The sequence below is a fragment of the Lynx rufus genome, unplaced genomic scaffold, assembly GCF_022079265.1.
Source record: "Lynx rufus isolate CCGP_SWC_20201006 ecotype Redwood Valley unplaced genomic scaffold, mLynRuf1.p SCAF_2, whole genome shotgun sequence".
Taxonomy (NCBI): Eukaryota; Metazoa; Chordata; class Mammalia; order Carnivora; family Felidae; genus Lynx; species Lynx rufus.
In genome coordinates, this window is record NW_025814834.1 from 171,076,487 (window position 1) to 171,094,929 (window position 18,443).

At 35.6% G+C, this 18,443-nt stretch overlaps 1 protein-coding gene across 4 annotated transcripts in view; it reads right to left on the reverse strand.

Moving 5' to 3' along the window:
- ATG4C (autophagy related 4C cysteine peptidase) overlaps positions 1-16,877 on the reverse strand; it is a 90,952-nt gene extending 74,075 nt beyond the window's left edge. For 3 of the 4 annotated variants that reach the window (XM_047085160.1, XM_047085161.1, XM_047085158.1), the window contains exon 1: positions 16,779-16,877. The gene's annotated coding sequence lies outside the window, so the exon portion shown is untranslated. Of the gene's footprint in view, positions 1-9,317; positions 9,419-16,778 lie in introns of those variants that run through there. The other variant, XM_047085159.1, reaches the window with a different exon arrangement.
- Positions 16,878-18,443: the final 1,566 nt, after the last annotated feature.

Consider the following 18,443-nt stretch of genomic DNA (forward strand, 5'->3'; position numbering starts at 1 on the left):
GATTGACAGATCTAACTAGATGACAGTAGTATTTTTATGAAATCTACAATAAAATATTTAGACATAAATGGTCACAATGAATACAACTTATTCTCAAATGGTTCCGAAAAATAATTTCATATGTATGTATGCATGTATGTATGTATACATATGTATGTGTGTGTGTATATATATATATATAAAAGATTAATCTGGGTAAAGGATTTTAGTTGTGTTTTATGTACTATTATTATTCTTGCATATTTTCTCTAAGTTTAAAGTTACATCTAAATAAAAAGATTTTAAAATTTTTAAAAAAGGGAATAACCAAAAATTCCAAATAAGGAGAGGATTTGCCTTACTGACTATTAAAACACATTACAAAACTAGAGTAATTTGGGCACCTGGGTGGCTCATTTAGTTAAGCATCTGACTTCAGCTCAAGCATAATCTCAGTTTGTGCGTTCGAGCCCCACATCAGGCTCTGTGTTGACAGCTCAGAGCTTGGAGCCCGCTTCGGAGTCTGTGTCTCCCTCTCTCTGTCCCTCCCCCGCTTGTGCACGATCTCTCTCTCTCTCTCTCAAAAATAAACAAACATTTAAAAAAACTAGAGTAATTAAAGTTTAGTAAAAGTTAAATTTATTATTATTAGCAAAGGATGACACTGAATAAAACATAATAGGGAGAAAAGAAATAACATAGGAAATATTTCACATCATTGAAAAAATGGCTAATTTGCTAAACAGTGCTAGAGTAATAAGCTGGCTGGTTTAATAAAGCTACCTCACAGATTATGAATTCTAGACAAGTTAAAGAATTGAACACAAATGCACACACGTGGCACATGTGCTTATACGCCAGAGAAGTGTTAATTAAAATTTCTTAAACAATCTTGAAGAAACGGACTTTCTAAGCCTGGTATACAAAACTAGGAATCAGAAAGGAAACTGTAATCACATAAAAATGAAAATTTCAATATAGGAAGAAGAAAAAGAACTTTAGGTAAAATTACAATTCATCAATTAGGAAAAACTTCAATATCTATTACATAGAAAAAGGATGAATGTTTCTAATACACAAAGAGCTATAAATCAATAAGGGGAAAAAACACACCCCCCCCCAAAAATCCAGGCATTCCAAAGAAAAAGGCCAATAAACACAGAAAAATATTTTCAAACTTACTAAATCTAAGTAATGCACATTAAAGGAGTTTCGTATTTTTTTCATCATCATAAGAGATTAAATTGGTGAGTCTGAAGAAACAAGCATTTTACATAATTATTTCTCAAATAATAAAGTCCATGAGGGCAAAGAATGTGTCTTCTTCACTACTATATCCTTATAGCTAGCACACTGGTGTGCTAATAGACACAAACATCTGCTGATGACTAAATTATGGTATATGCATATTATGATATAGATCTGTATTTATTATGATAAAAAGATATTCAGGGAGCATCAAAATATGTGAGGCAAAACTGATAAAATTGTAAGAAGAAACAGATGAATCCTCTATTACGGTTACAGACTTTAACATCCCTCTAACAGAAATACAGGTCCAGCAGGCAAAAAATCAGTAAAGACAGTGTTGAATTAAATAGCACCATCAGTGGCACCTGAGTGGCTCAGTCAGTTAAGCCTCAGACTTTGGCTCAGGTCATGATCTCACGGTTCACAAGTCTGAGCCCCACATCGGGCTCTATGCTGTCAGCATGGAGCCCACTTCGGATCCTCTGTTCCCCTCTCTCTCTGCCCCACCTCCGCTTGCTCTCTCTCTCTCTCTCTCTCTCAAAAATATATAAACATTTTAAAAACAAGTAAGTAAATAGACCATTAATCAACTGGACATAATTGACAGACTACTTCACCCAACAAAAATAGATTACACATTATTCTCAAGTTCACATGGAATATTCACCAAGAATGACCAGATTCTGGGCCATAAAACACCTCTTAACAAATTTAAAAGAATAGAAACCATACATTTGTTCTCACCACAATGGAGTTAAACTAGAAATCAGTAACAGAAAGTTGGCTGCAAAATCTCCAAATACTTGGAGATTAAACAAAACACTTCTAAATAACACAAGGCCAAATAAGAAACATCAAGAGAAATTAAGAAATGTTTTTAACTAGGGGCGCCTGGGTGGCGCAGTCGGTTAAGCGTCCGACTTCAGCCAGGTCACGATCTCGCGCTCCGTGAGTTCGAGCCCCGCGTCGGGCTCTGGGCTGATGGCTCAGAGCCTGGAGCCTGTTTCCGATTCTGTGTCTCCCTCTCTCTCTGCCCCTCCCCCGTTCATGCTCTGTCTCTCTCTGTCCCAAAAATAAATAAACGTTGAAAAAAAAAAAGAAATGTTTTTAACTAAATGAAAATGAGAATACAACTTAAAATTTGTGATATGCCGCAAAATTCCCTTAAAATTTACAGGAAATTAATAGCATTGAGAATGCATATATTAGAAAAGAAGAAAGATCTAAAAACAATAACCTAAGCCTCCACCTTAGGAAATCAGAAAAAGAAGAGCATATTAAGTCTAAAGTAAGCAGAAAAAAAAGAAATAATAAAAATTAAGGCAGAAAGAAAGAAATCAGTAGAGAAAAGCAACAAAACCAAAGCTGATTCTTTGAAAAGATCAATAAAATCTACAAGCCTACAGCCAGGCTAGCTAAGAAAAAAAGAGAGAGAGAGAGAGAGAGAGAGAGAAAACACACAAATTACTAACATCAGAAATGAAACAGGGGACATCACCACAGATCCCATGGCCATTAAAAGGACAATAAAGGAACATTATGAACAGTTCTATGCTCACAAATTTGATAACCTAGATGAAATGAAGCAATTCCTTCAAAGACAGTTTGCCAAAATTCACACAAGTAGACAATTTACATAGGTCTATATCCATTAGAAAAATATGAATCAACAATTAATAATCTTCCAAAAAAAAAAATCAGGCTCAGATGGTTTCACTGTTGAATTCTACCAAATATTTGTACCAATTCTCTCCAATCTCTCCCAGTAGAAGCAGAGAAAATACTTCCTAATTCATTCTATGAGGTCAGCATTACCCTAATACCAAAATTGGACAAAGACATTATTGGTACTGGCAAAAGAATAGACAAATAGATCAATGGAACAGAATAGAGAGCCCACAAATAGACCAACATAAATACAGTCAACTGGTCTTTGACAAAGGAGTAAAGGCAATACAATGGAGCAAAGACAGTCTTTTCAATAAATGGTCCTGGAACAATTGGACATACACATGCAAAAAAAAAAAAAAAAAAAAAAGAACTAGACAAGACCATACACCTTCTACAAAAATTAACTCAAAATGGACTGTAGACCTAAATGTGAAACACAAAACTATAAAAATCCTAGAAGATGACATGGAAGAAAACCTAAATGACCTTCAGTATGGCAATGACTTTTTAGACATAGCACCAAAGGCACAAACCCTTAAAAAAAAATAACTGGTAAACTGGACTTCATTAAAATTAAAAACTTCTCAGGGCACCTGGGTGGGTCAATCAGTTAAGCATCTGACTTCTACTCAGGTCATGACCTTGTGGTTTGTGAGTTCAAGCCCCACATCAGGCTGTGTCCTGACAGCTCAGAGCTTGGAGCCTGCTTTGGATTCTGTGTCTCCCTCTCTCTCTGCCTCTCTCTCTCTCTATCTCTCTATCTCTCTCTCAAAAATAAATATTAATTTTTTTTTATTTAAAACTTCTCTGTGAAAGACAATGTCAAGAGAATGAAAAGACAAGCCACAGACTGGGAGAAAATATTTGGAAAACACACATCTGATAAAGGTGTGCTATGTAAAATATACAAAGATGTTTAAAACTCAATAAGAAAATGAACAACCTAATTTTAAAATGGCCCAAAGACCTAAACAGATTCACCTCACCAAAGATGGAAAATAAGCATATGAATATATTCTCCACATACGCTATCCGGGAAATCAAATTAAAACAATGAGATACCACTACATAACTATTAAAATGGCCAAAATCCAAAACACTGATAACACTAAATGCTGGCAAGGATGTCAAGCAATATGTACTCTCATTCATTGCTGATGGGTATGCAAAATGTTACAGCTACTTTGGAAGACAGTTTGGCAGCTCCTTACAAAACTAAACATACTCTTAGCATATGATTTAGCAGTGGTGCTCTTTGGTATTTACCCAAAATGAAATGAAAACAATCCACACAAAAACCTGCACCCAGATGTTTATAGCAGTTTTATTGGAACTTGGAAGCAACCAAGATCTCCTTCAGTATGTGAACAGATAAACTATAATACATTCAGACAAAAGAATGTTACCCAGGCACCTAAATGAACTATCAAGCCATAAAAAGATATGAAAGAAAACTAAATGTATATTACTAAGTGAAAGAAGCCAATCTTAAGAGGCCACTGTATGTCAAACTGTACATTCCGGAAAGGGCAGAACTACAGAAACAGTAGGAGCACCTGGGTGGCTCAGTTGGTTTAGCATCTAACTCTTGATATCGGCTCAGGTCTTGATCTCCCAGATCATGAGATGGAGTCCCACCACATTGGGCTCCATGCTGAGTGTGGAGCCTAGTTGGGATTCTCTCTCTCTCTCTCTCTCTCTCTCTCTCTCTCTCTCTCTCTCTCTCTCCGTCTGTCTCTCTCTCTCTGCCCTTCCCTCACTCTCATGCCCTCTCTCTTACACACTCTCAAAATAAATATTTTTTAAAAATGTTTTAAAAACTACAGAAGCAGTAAAAATATATGTGTTTGTGAGGGATTGGGGCTGTAGGCGTAAAGATGAATAGGCAGAACCCAGAGGATTTTTAGGCAACTGTTTTTAGATTTTTAGAAACTATTCTCTAGAGGGGCGCCTGGGTGGCGCAGTCGGTTAAGCGTCCGACTTCAGCCAGGTCACGATCTCGCGGTCCGGGAGTTCGAGCCCCGCGTCAGGCTCTGGGCTGATGGCTCGGAGCCTGGAGCCTGTTTCCGATTCTGTGTCTCCCTCTCTCTCTGCCCCTCCCCTGTTCATGCTCTGTCTCTCTCTGTCCCAAAAATAAAAATAAACGTTGAAAAAAAAAAATTAAAAAAAAAAAAAAAGAAACTATTCTCTAGAATACTACAGTTGTAGATACATGTTATTATACATTTATCCAAACCCACACAATGTACACTAAAAGTGAACCCTAATATATAAACTATGGACCTGGAGTGATAATGATATGTGACTGTAGGTTTGACTGTAATAAATGTACCACTCTGGTGCAGGATGTTGGTTGGGGGTGGGGGGGTTGTGGTTCTGTGTTTTGTGGGACAGGAGGTAATGTAAGAACTCTGCTCAATTTTGCTATGAACCTAAAAAGTTAAAGTTTACTAAATTTATATAGAGTGAGGTAAAGGAAGAGAGAATAGTATAAATACAATTTACACATCTATATGCGTATTATATATGTATATAGAATTGCACACACCACAAAATATAGAAAAACAATGTCTAGAAGTCCACACTAAATGTAGAACTCTCTAAGAGATGAAATGTCATATTTTCTTAATTTTTTGTACTTTATTATTCAAACTGTTTATATTGAACCCATTTTAAATTAACAAAATATTCAAAAAATGCTCCCATTAAAAATTGAATACAGAACATTACAAATGTGCCTGAAATTGCTTGACTAAGAAGTCTACAAAGAAGACATTCCATTACAAAATTCCTAAGCAGACTGTAAGAAAGATAAAATGCTGACAGAGTGCTTTTTCCTTTTTAAGATAAACAATTTTATTTTTCCAGTTCTTAAAGACATCACACTCAGCTATTTAGTCACGTAGAAAACTTAACTTCCTCAATATAATTCCCTATGGCAATTTTGGCTGAATAAAATGAATTAGAGGAAATCCCTAGTTAATTCATAATTTTTGTTTCTCTTTAAAATAATAGTGAGATTTGGAAAGAGGAAAAGGAATAAATTAATAACTGAGTCCATTCAGTCTATTAAAATGTCTTTTTTACACCTGTGTGAGATAAGCCAAGGAAAGGCAAGACAAACAGTACTTTTAGTTTAACTAAAATGAGCAAAAAAATAAATAAATAAAACCACAATGAACTTTGACAGCAGTCTCATTGCAAAATTCTAAACTATCCTCACCCACAAATTCCCTTTCCAAAAACTTTCCTAATTTTTAAAAAAAAATTAAAAATTAATTAAAATTCATTCTATCAGGTATAAAGGGATGATTTACTCATTATCTATATTTCAATCTCTTCTGTTATCTAAAATACCTGGTTTCACTGCTGCAGTGATCAAAACAATATGCCAAAATTCTTGTTTATTTTATGTAGTGTTGTCAGAGCCTCAGTCTGGAAAACCATCAAAATAACACTGTTCCCAATTTCCACTTTGAAGAAGGGATTTATACTTATTTCTTGAAGTTTAGAGAAATAAGTAACTTTTTTCAAGTAGACTTTATTAATGCATACAATAAATCTTACCATCCATCATTCCCATATTTCTGTTCACTACTTACATTCTGACAAATCCATTTTAATTAAAAAATAGCAGTAAAGAAGAGAAAATTCTATTTTATTTTATCTTAGTAAACATAAAGCTATCAGATGAGGTTTATTCCTAAACTTTACTGTTAATTATGTGAAAAGCAGAGTGAAGACTAAGCAGAGTTCTTTTGGAAAGCAGAGCTACAACCCTTGATATGAAAATCATCGATTGAGACCCAGATGTCATTTTTAGAGAGTCACTTTTCTAACCATAACCATGCATTAAGACAGTCGATAAATTATAAACTGATAAATGTAAAGGGTACTCAAATCAATGCCCTTGAAGGGCAGATGAAGGTAATCAGCCTCTCTCATATGGCAATAGACAGAATATTTTATCCACTGAGAATTTAAAGCCAAGTAAAAGCTCCTGACAGAACTTCAGGAACTGATTCTACAGAATATATCTCAGTCACATAGTACAACCGACAAAAACACTGCAGATTTACTGGATTTGCGTATGCTTGGGCATCTTCCCCAAACGGTATTCTGCAGCAAAATGAAATATAGATATTGATTTAGAATTTTTATGTGCTTTTAGCTATACCATCAAATAAAATGAACTGTGAGGTCCATTCTAAGTTTTCATCTACTGTAACCTTTTCTACCTGCTTGCACTTTTAGTAACAAATTATTAATCCCTTGTCTGACCTTGAATGTCTCTCAATATGTTGGTCTGTCATCTCTGCTCTCTTATTGCCCTCCATCTCAGTTCTTTGCAGAAACATCAATTACTGTATCCATTTCTATTCCCTCTTTTCCTATATTTGCCAATCTTCTATCTTCCTACACTGAACTTGGTAGTCTAACAATGTTGTTTGTAAACCTAGCATGTTTATTTCTCTTAAAAAGTCACCAATATGAAGAAAGGGCGAACACTGGTAATATTTATTTGGATTGTCCCCTTTCAGAGCTAAGGGTTAGGCAAAGTAGATGATAGTAAGAGATAAGGATAAAAAAGACTGAGAAAAGGAACAGATATATAATAAGGGCAGGACTCACATATTAAGAAACTGGCTTTTAAAAGAAGGATGAAAGGGGCACCTGGGTGGCTCAGTCAACTGAGCATCTGACTTCGGCTCAGGTCATGAGTTCGAGCCCTGCATTAAGCTCTCTGCTGTCAGCACAGAGCCCATTTTAGATCCTCTGTCACCCTCTCACTCTGCCCTTCCCCTGCTCACAGGCTCGTGCTCTCTCCCTTTCTCTCTCAAAAATAGTAAAAAAAAAAAAAAAAAAACAACCCATTTTTAATAAGATAGTTTTGCCTCAAGGATACATCTTACAAACATTCTTTCGACTCCGCAGGATCACACCCTCCTGGTAAAAACACTACATGAATGCACAGCTACTTTACAATGTACAGCTACTTTACAATGATAACGCAAATAAAAGGTACTACTTATGCATTCTTCTCTTAAATCTAAAAATTACAAAGAAGACACTAAGTACTGAGCATTCATTTACCCTCAAATGTGGCCTTGCTATCAAGTTCCTACAGGCAAAAGCCTCCATTTGTGCAGTACATGTTCAGACTGTAAAGTCGTCATCATAACAATCTAAACAGGATATAAGGAGTTTAAATGACCTCAATCATTTACTTGAAAATTATAGTAAGAAGTATTAATGATATTTGGCCTGCCTTAAGTATTCCTTGGCTCTTCTTGATCTTATCTCTAAGATCATATAATACTTCATCTTGATCTTATCTCTAAGAAACATAAAATACTTACTATAATTTGATAAATAAATTTTAATAATATCACATAACCTCTGGGGTCTGTAAGTCTGGGGTAACTATGAATGGTTGGAGCCTCCATACTTCAAAATACAACTTTGCAAGCGGTTAAATATGTAGTCTGCATATAAGAAGCAACATACAGGGTCAAATCATTTAATCGACAAAATTAACCTAACCTCTACAAGTATGGAAGGATTTCAGAATCTCAGGATTCAAAGGGAATTTACCAAGTATCTAGTAACCAGAGAGTAGTAATATTAATAACAGTTCTTAACCATTTTTTCCCACATAATGCACTCCAATCTATCAGTAATCTCTCCTAACCTACAGTGTGCAATGAAAGAAAATGTGTGAATTTCAAAAATTAAAAAAACAAAACAAAACACTCCCACCCACCGGAATCTAACCTGCTGTCTGGTTCAAACTCACTCACTAATCATTAATCATATTCAACCACCTATATAGCAGTGAGATCTCCTTTACAACATCCTAGCCAAGTGCATTCACCCAGCTTCTAGGGAACACCTCCAAAACAGGGCGCTCAGTACTTAATGAGCTTTAAGTACTGAGCTATAAATTTAAAAGCCTGATAGTGTTTTAAACTATTTTTCTTTACTAAGATAACTATTCTAGAGTACCCATATAACTATATTATTCCAGCTCATTTTATAAATTCTTTTAATGTTTGTTTATATTTGAGAGAGAGAGAGTGTGTGTGCATGAGCCGGGGAGGGGCAGAGAGAGAGGGAGACAGAATCTGAAGCAGGCTCCAGGCTCTGGACTGTCAGCACAGAGCCTGACATGGAGCTCGAACTAATGAGCCATGAGATCATGACCTGAGGTGAAGGCGGACACTTAACCCACTGAGCCACCCAGGCGCCCCATTCCAGCTCATTTTAAACAACTTCACTTATCTGAAAGACATATGGAACCGAAAGTCTGTATCCTTTTAATTTCTACCAACTGATCCTGGTTGGGCCTTCTGAAACTAATCTGTCTTACATTTGATAACCCATCATATAAAGACCTCCCATACCCTCCCACCTACCTCCCAGCTGCATCATCTCTTTTCCACATTAAATATTCTCAATTTTTTCAATTAGTCAGAAGACTGCTATATGAGTGTTAATGAGGGCCTCAGTCAGAATACTGGTAAGGGGATAAGAAATGAGATATAAGCAACAAGGTGAGATGGTAGAACTACCAACATCATACAAATATATGAATGTTTATATACGTACATACAAGAAACACTAAAGTGACTCTGAGATATCAGGTCTGATGTCTAGGAGGATAATAATGCCATTAACAGAAACAGTTAACCCAATAGGAGAAGGCTAAAGGGGAAGATGGGAAATTCAATTTCAGACACAGTGATTTTGAGGTTTAACATGTAAATATGGATAAGACCTTTTCCAAGTCCATTAGTTTACTTCTACTACAAAAAGGTGCATCCATATTATTGAGACTAATAATTATACCTCACTTAAACACAAAATATCACATTAATTCATTCATCAAGTATTTGGTTACTTTCATAAGGAACCATGGGAGATACAATGAGCCATGAAACCCAGTTCCTGACCCCATTAAACTTACATTCTAATATGAAAGATGTTTGTAACTAACCAGAAATCAAGACAGAACATGGTATGTCTCACAGTAGAAATATAAAATGTTATAATTATTCAGAGAAATATTTTCCCCCTTTCCATTGAGAATATTCACATATGAAAAAAATCACACACAGTCACAACTGGGACTCTTCAAATACAAAGACCAAGGACACACAAATAACATAAATCTTACTATTCTGGGTATAAATGAGGATAACACTAGCCATATTTCTTAGGAATGTGTTAAAGTACCCTCAACAATTATGTCTATTGTTAAAGATTAATGCTTGAATTGTATCATCACTCAAAAGAAGAGCATTGTTTAAAATGTTCACAAACACAATTGTTTTGGCTTATAAATGGAATTGTTTGATGTCATTTTCTCATCATTCCTAATTTTAAACAATAGTGTATCAATTTGAAAATAGAGCTACAAGTTTACAGCCTTACAAAGATAAAAACTGCATATTTTCTACCTGATATAACTATTCTGGAGTTCCCTATAACTATATATTATTGATAAAGTTTTAAATTATTATGGCTACTTTAGTCATTTTACTAGATAACTTACAGAGTCTACAAAAAATTAGTTTAGTAAGACCTTTATATTTTAAATTGAAAACATAATCACAGAAAAAATAATTCAAATGACTTGGAACATATAATTTGACTATACATCTTTAGTGGAATATAGTCTAAGGACATAAAATGGCAAAGAAATCTTTAAGTGGTAAATCTGTTGTTGGAGAGTATCAGTATAGTAATTCCAAAACTAACTTAAATGTTTTATAGGATAGATGGGTAAATATATTAATACAGTTTTGAATCGGAATTCTCCCTGTAGGAAAAGGGAGATACAAATATGAACTGACAGAAGGTGAAGATAAACTCTGTGGTTCTGAATCCGAATTGAAAGCATCCTATAAATTCATGATTTCTTTTAAAAAATGTGTGTGTGTGTGTGTGTGTGTGTGCGCATGTGTGTCCATTTATTTAAAGAGCCTAAAAGCAGTGATACTCCAGTAGCAGTGAGTGTATTCAATGCCCAAATCTTGGTTTCTGAGTACTGTTTTCCAATAAATTGAACCAGGACTCCATTGCAAAATGGCTAACTCCAGGTCTTAAGCAAGGAATATACAAGGTGAGCCTGGAACATCTTTTGTACAAAAAATTAAGAATATGCCCAAATACCAACATGGACATATGCAAAGGCCATAGGAACTGGCTTGAAGGGACTAATCAGATTTGAGATAATTTAATCATCAAAAAAAGAATAACAGTGAGGCACCTGACTGGCTCAGTCGGTAGAGCATGTGACTCTTGATCCGGGTCATGAGTTCAAGCTCCACATTGGGCATGGAGCCTACTTTAAAAAAAGGAGAAAAAGGGGGGAGGGGGGACACTTGGGTGGCTCAGTCAGTTGAGCATCCAACTCTTCATTTTGGCACAGATCACGATCTCATAGTTCATGGGTTTAAGCCCCTCATTGGGCTTTGTGCTGGCCTCTGTGCTGACAGCTCAGAGCCTGGAGCCTATTTCGGATTCTGTCTCTCCCTCTCTCTCTCTGTCCCTCCCCCTCTTGCACTCTATCTCTCTCTCAAAAATATAAACATTAAGAAAAAAAATTTTAATCAAAAAATCTACGAAACAAAATAGCCTAGAGTCTTCAAAAATAGCAGTCTTGAGGGTCGCCTGGGTGGCTTAGTCGGTTAAGCATCTGACTTCAGCTCAGGTCATGAACTCGTAGCTCATGAGTTCAAGTCCTGTGCTGGGCTCTGTGCTGACGACAGCTCAGAGCCTGGAGCCAGCTTTGGATTCTCCCTCTCTCTGTTCCTCCCCCACTCATACTCTGTCACTCTCTCTCAAAAATAAATAAATATTTTTTAAAAGAAATTTTTTTAATTAAAAAAAATGTCGGTCTTAAAAGACAAAAAAAAAACAACACAACAGGAAGGAGGAAGAATAAAACAAACATGACAACTAAGAAAATTCATAATCTCTGGTTGGATTCAGTATGTTTTTTAAGCTATAAGGGAGATTACTGATAAACATTTGGATAAATTCAAATTTTTTAATATGGCCTATACATTAAATAATATCAATCAGGGTTAAATTACTTGGGTGTGCCCACAGCATTATAGCTATGTAGGAAAATGTCCTAATTCATACGAGATGTATGGCGAAGAATTTAGGAGTGAAGTGTCATGATGTCTCCAACCTCAGTTTCCAATGGTTCAGCATGAAAAAAAAAAAAAGCATGCATGTGTGTGTATTTAGAGAGAGAGAAAACAAATGAGGTATAATGTTAACAACTAGTGAATCTAAGTAAAAGATGTGCAGATATTTGCTGTATTATTCTTTTAGCTTTTTTTATAGGTTTGAAACTTTCAAAAGAAAAAAGTTGGAAGAAAAAGTAGGGTGGAAATTAAATTTATTTTCATGTAGCTGATCAGGCTATATTAAGTCTAACTACTTACTCATCCTATCCATAAGTGCTAAAATCAAGTATGAAGTTCAGAAAGGTTTGGCTAAAAATAAAAGTACTAATTCTAACAAATAATAAGTAATTACAAACCAAGCCACCATCAGTTTCCTATGATAGCTGTAGACTAAACATAATCTCTGACGAAAATTCTTAAAAGATGACATGTGGTAAGTCATCTAGGACAATTATAAATTAGCAGAACTATGCTAAGTAATATTTATTCCAAGTCCAAATATGACTAGCCAAACAAATTTTTTCTCCAATTGGGATCTATTAGTTACAAGGATCTCTAAAATTAAAATGTTAATACAGATATACAGATAATTTCAGACCATATATCTCTAATAAAAATAAACACAAACTCTGTATCAGTAATTTTGTTAACCTATGCATATATTATATATCATTTAATCCTTTTAACAACTCTGTAACACAGATACTATTATTATCCTCATCTTACAGATTAAGAGGAAAAAAGGCTTGGAAGACTAAATAACTACTACAAGGTTATACTGCTAGTAAATAGCAAAACACATCTTGAATCCAGGCAGTCTGACTCCAGAGCCCATGCTCTTTGCTCTTCTACTGCTTTACTATGAAATGTAAAATTTTAAAAATAAACTGTACTAATTCAAAATTTATGAAAAATTACACAAAGGAGCCATTTCAAGGAAAAATCAAAAGCATGCCTTTCTTCCCAAATACACATTTAAATTTACATATACACTAACTGAATGAAAAAGCTAGAATTTAACCAGAAGCCCAATGTATTGCCAAATCCCACGTGAAAATAAAGATCATATATAACTGTACTCAGTTACCTATTCATATATATGGCTGAATATGTTACATATAAATTCAAAACGAATACCAACATGCTTTCATCTAGAACTTTATCCCTGCTCTCAAGAAAAAAAAAACAACTGAAAAAATTTATTTCAGGTACATCATTCCTCAAATATACTTAATTAAAACAATGACATAAAAGAAAAAAAAAGAATAAGCAATTAACCTTGAAAACTAATGCCCCCATAAAAAATATTAACAAATAAACCATGTCCCTCCAAACCTGGTCATCTTACAGTGTTCCCTTAGTGAACTATCCCACTATCCATCCAGTTACATAAGCCAAAAACCTAGTGGTGGCAGCACCTTCCTCTTCCTCTTTCCTCATGTCCAATCCATCACCTAGTTCCACCTCCTAAATATCTCTAAATCCATCACTTCTATCTTCACCACCATCTGGCCCAAGATATAATCATCTCCAATCTGGCCTCTTCCCATCCACACTGCTGTCCTTCTCGTAAACAGTTTTTCCTCTGTATAACATCAAGTCCTCTCTTATAGCACTTACAATAGCTGGAACTTTAAATATCTTTGAACATTTGATTTATGTCTGCCTCCCCTGTTACACAGTAAGTTCTATGACGGTAGTTCTGTGATAAAGCTCGCCATTTCATCATTGTGATCGAGAAGAGTGCCCAGTTAATAAATAAATGCTAAATAACTGAATGCATGTCAAAGATTGCAAGTTTATTTATAATAATAAATGGGGGAAATGGTTATAAGGTCCACCAACCATTATAAGGAGTATTTTATTTCATCATTTCTAGATCACACATTTTCACATTTTAACTCTGAAAATGAATACAACTTATAGTTGACGATCTTTGTTTAATTGGCAATATTTTCTTCTTTCATAGTGATTCATAAACAAAGGTGTTATCTTGGAATTTTTTCTAAAACCTCATGATTTGATGAAATAAGTAAATAAATCTACAACATACCTGGGTCCAATCAGTTCAAACTTGGTAATGTAGCCTCCCTTCTCCTTTGGCCACCACCCTACTCCCAATATTTAATAATTAACAGAACCTACTGGTTCTTTCATCAACAGCTATCAAATGCATTCCTGTCTTCCAGTCCCACTATAATAACAGTAGATCTATCTAATCCCTCTTTGCTTCATATCTGAACTCTTGTCATAGCTTCATTCACTTAAACATTTGCTTCAAATTCAACCAATACTGTGCACTTGTGTGTGCAAGTTACTGAAAAGCAGTCCAGTTATCTGTCCCTCCCTCTCCTCTGTCTCCCCTACAATTCAGAATTTTATTATTTTTATGCCTCAAGCTAAAATCACTTTTCTTCACGTTTCTACCTACCAATTCTATATACGCTATTTTAGTTCTAGATTAAATCCCATCTTCTTCATTAAATCTTTCCTAGTTAATCTCTCTTTTCAACTTTAACATTCTAAAATACATAAAATCTAATGCATATTGGCTATATTTGCTCCTTCTTGAAGGCAAGGTTTACATGCCATACATTCTGCTATAGTGTAAGCTCCCCAAGAGCTTACTTTTGTCTCTTTTGTTCACTGTTATATCTCCAGCACCTAGAAGATTATCTGGTACATAACAGCTGCTTCAATAAATACTTACTGAATTAATGCTCCTTATATATTCCAGGGTAGAGAATACATCTTGGCAGCTGTGGTTGAGTGGGAAGAGTCAAAATGAACTGGACTAAATGACTTGAACTCTTTGAGGTTCAGTTTCTCAATCTGCTAAATGTAAATAATACTCAGCAGCTCACGAAGTTGTTATATTGATTAAGTGCAGTAATGCTTTAATAGCATCTACTACCGAGCTGAGAACAACAGGATGTTCTCAATAAATGTGTTGATGATTTTGTCATGATCGCTAAATAGTAAGACATATTCAGTGAATGCCTACTAAATCAATAAAATCTCAAGAAGAATATAAAGTTTGAGTAATGTCTAGCCCCTTAACATTTATCTAATCAAGAATTCTATGAGTGAATTACATCTGAAATATTATATATTTAGCTCCAAATTGTAAGCATGGCTGAAACCATTTCTGATTAGGAATAATTCCCATTTGACAGGGTACAAGTATTAATATTTTACTGACATATACAGATTGTATTTAAATGCTTAAAGAAGAACAAAAGTTTTACTGTTAGGATTTCCATAGTGCAATAATCAGAATAGAAGAAAAGCTGCAGACTTATTTGAGCTACACAGTCCCCATAAAGCCAGGAAGTACAAAAATTTGTCTACAAAACATTAATGAATAGTATACAATGCTGTTTTACCAGATTTATCAAAATATATAAAAATACACCATAAACAATTACAACAAATAAACTTTTCAACATATTTGCATTCTATTTTACAGAAAGAATATCAGTTAAGTAGTTTTTAAACTTTTTTTTACTAAACTATACAATTCCTTATACTGACTACTTATTAACTTTAAACAATTCCCCAAATTTTACAGAGAATTAATTTATAATTGAATATAATATCAGATTACTAGACCAATTAGAAACGCTTAGAATTAGAATCTTCCTTGTTCAGCAAACAGGCTTTATTAATTTGTAAGTTGGAACATACATAGACTTTACCTTTCAAAGCTTTTCCAATCCCTCTGGGTACTTTCAATGACTCATAATCTAATTACAAATCACAAGCAAGCAAGAAGGAACGACCACTCCGTTGTGTCCATTAACTGACACAAAATCATTGCAAATTCCAGTAGGGACACATATTCTGAGTAGGAATAGAGGGGAAAAAATCCCACCTAAGTAATTCAGATACAAAAAGCTGTAGGACAAAGTATTCTACTTTAACTGTAAGGTAGCATCAAACCTCTTGGAAAATAACACAAAATGAAAATGTTAGCCAAAAAATGTTAAGAAATATAAACTCAATAAGCAGTCATGCTGAGATGACCACTGAAATCTCTCACATTCACCAGTCATCATAAGAATGTATTCGAACCTCCAGCCTATGAAGCTCTTAGACGTAGATGAAAGTGTTAGAGTTGAGGGTGACTAAGAACCAAATAGAGTGAACGTTAATTTCTGGAGGGAAAGGCATTAAGATATTCAGGCGAGTGTTAAGGTCTGCAGCAGTAACGAAGGCCAAAAAGGAGATAAGGTGTTAGGAATGATAAGATTGAGATCTTGAGAATCTAATATTTTTTTCATGCCTTTTCTTTTTTAATGGAAACAAGTTAAACGGATGTGATAGCTTAGTGGACAAGAGGTCGTATCTGGAATACCTAAAAAAAAAGCCACAAGGAGAGGGGGGAACAAGCAGCCCACAGGAAGGCTTACGGTTAGTTAGGTTTGGAGCCCGGGTAGGGCAAGAGGTCAGAAGGCAAATTACACTAAAAAGTAGATGAGGGAGGTGCCAACACCCTCAGAGAGCGTAAACGGTTGGTCACAGGATCTCCACTGAAGGTGGGTCCCCCCAAAACCCGGTCATTTGGGTACCAGAGACGCTAAGTCCCAACCTTCTCCTGACTCCGCTAGGCTCAAGTCGCCCCTCACCGAAACAGAACTGGAAAGGTGTAAAAAATGTGCAAGAGCCACCAACCCGGGAAGTGTTCCAGCTCTAGCAGCAGCCGCCCCAAAAGCAGCCCTCACACACGCAGACGCTCCGACCTCAGCGCCGCAGCCACAGGCATCCCGAGCTTCCCGGCCACCGTAGTAAGAGGAAAGGCCTCCCTTTCGAACCCAGTATGTCAGCCACTTCCGGGGCATTAAATCCTTTTGATTGGCCGTAGCAATATCAACCGCCCACAGGCCCATGACCCACTCACTTCATCCATCCCTTTTCCCCCGCTCTTTGCCATCCCAGCCCCTAGGTCACCAATACGGCAAGCGCAGAGCCAAGGGAAAGTATGTGTCTGTAAGCAGTGTCTCTAATAGACAAGTCACATTGTGTCTGCTTTGAGTTCCCGCTGAACAATTGGACTTCAACTCCCAGCATGCAACGCCACACCACGCCTCCTCCTTCGGCGCGGAACTACAAGACCCAATATGCACTGCGCCCCTCTTTTTTTTTTTTTTTTTTTTTTTTTTTTTTTCCGTTTTCACCTGACACCCGGAGATCCCAGATGTGTTTTCAGAGGAGTCACTCAATTTCTTGTAATAATGTAGACCTTCCTACCAAGCCTCACTTTGATAAAGATACATATATTCCTTTCTATCCTGTTGTGAAGGTTGTCTAAGCCAAGCTGTAGTTGAGACTGATAGACAAAAAGTTATAAAATATTAAGGAATGTGTGCGCTGATTTTCCACATTCCTTTTATTTTTCAAGGATTGAAACACAGGACGGTATAAAGGCTTTTTATGAGATGGAAATTTTTATCCATACTCATAAGGAGTATGAGGGAAATACTAAAGTATTGCAAAGTGTAATCCTAGGTCGTTTTGCAGTGCTGAAAGATTGCGTTGGAACAAGGTCTGCCAGGCATGCTTCTGAATTGCATAGGAAATTATAGTAGGACCTGGGAGTAAAAAATTAACAGTCTGTATTACCGGACTATGTACCTACAAGGGAAAAGAAACCTTTCAGATTGAAGAGTTGAAAGTTAAAAATTAAATTTTAAAATGTTTTTCACTTTTGGGGTGGTTGGGTGGCTCAGTCGTTTGAGGTCAGGTCCTGAGCTCACTGTTCATGAGTTCGAGCCCCACATCTTTGCTGACAGCGCAGAGCCCTCTTTGGATCCTCTGTCCCCCTCTCTCTGTGCCCCTCTCCTCCTTTTACTCTCTCAAAAATAAACATTTTTTTAGTGTTTTTCACTTTTTTAACATATTAATGGTTTGGATTATTTTCATTCTTACAAAAACAGATAACTGGAACTATTTATTTTCTGTTATGTGGTAGGGCAACCAAGTGACCAATTACACAAGATCATAAATGTAACATTTATTAGATTTAACAAACTGACTTATCTTGCCTCATTAGTCTGTGATTCCATATTTTAAAATACAGAACTTTGTTTTGATTTCTTAGGACAGATAGCATGCATTGAACAGGCTGTCTGTATGCCTTTTTGTTACTTTCATAAAGATTTGGATTACCAAGAATGAATGTATTTTATTTTTTATATTTTGCACTAATAGGCCATGAGAAACAATGCTTGAATCCTTAAACTATGTGGTAATTTTACAAAATAAAATTGACATATACCATTAACATTGGTTTTCTGTGGATTTACAGCAAAACAGATTTTAATTGGTTGGAAAAATGGA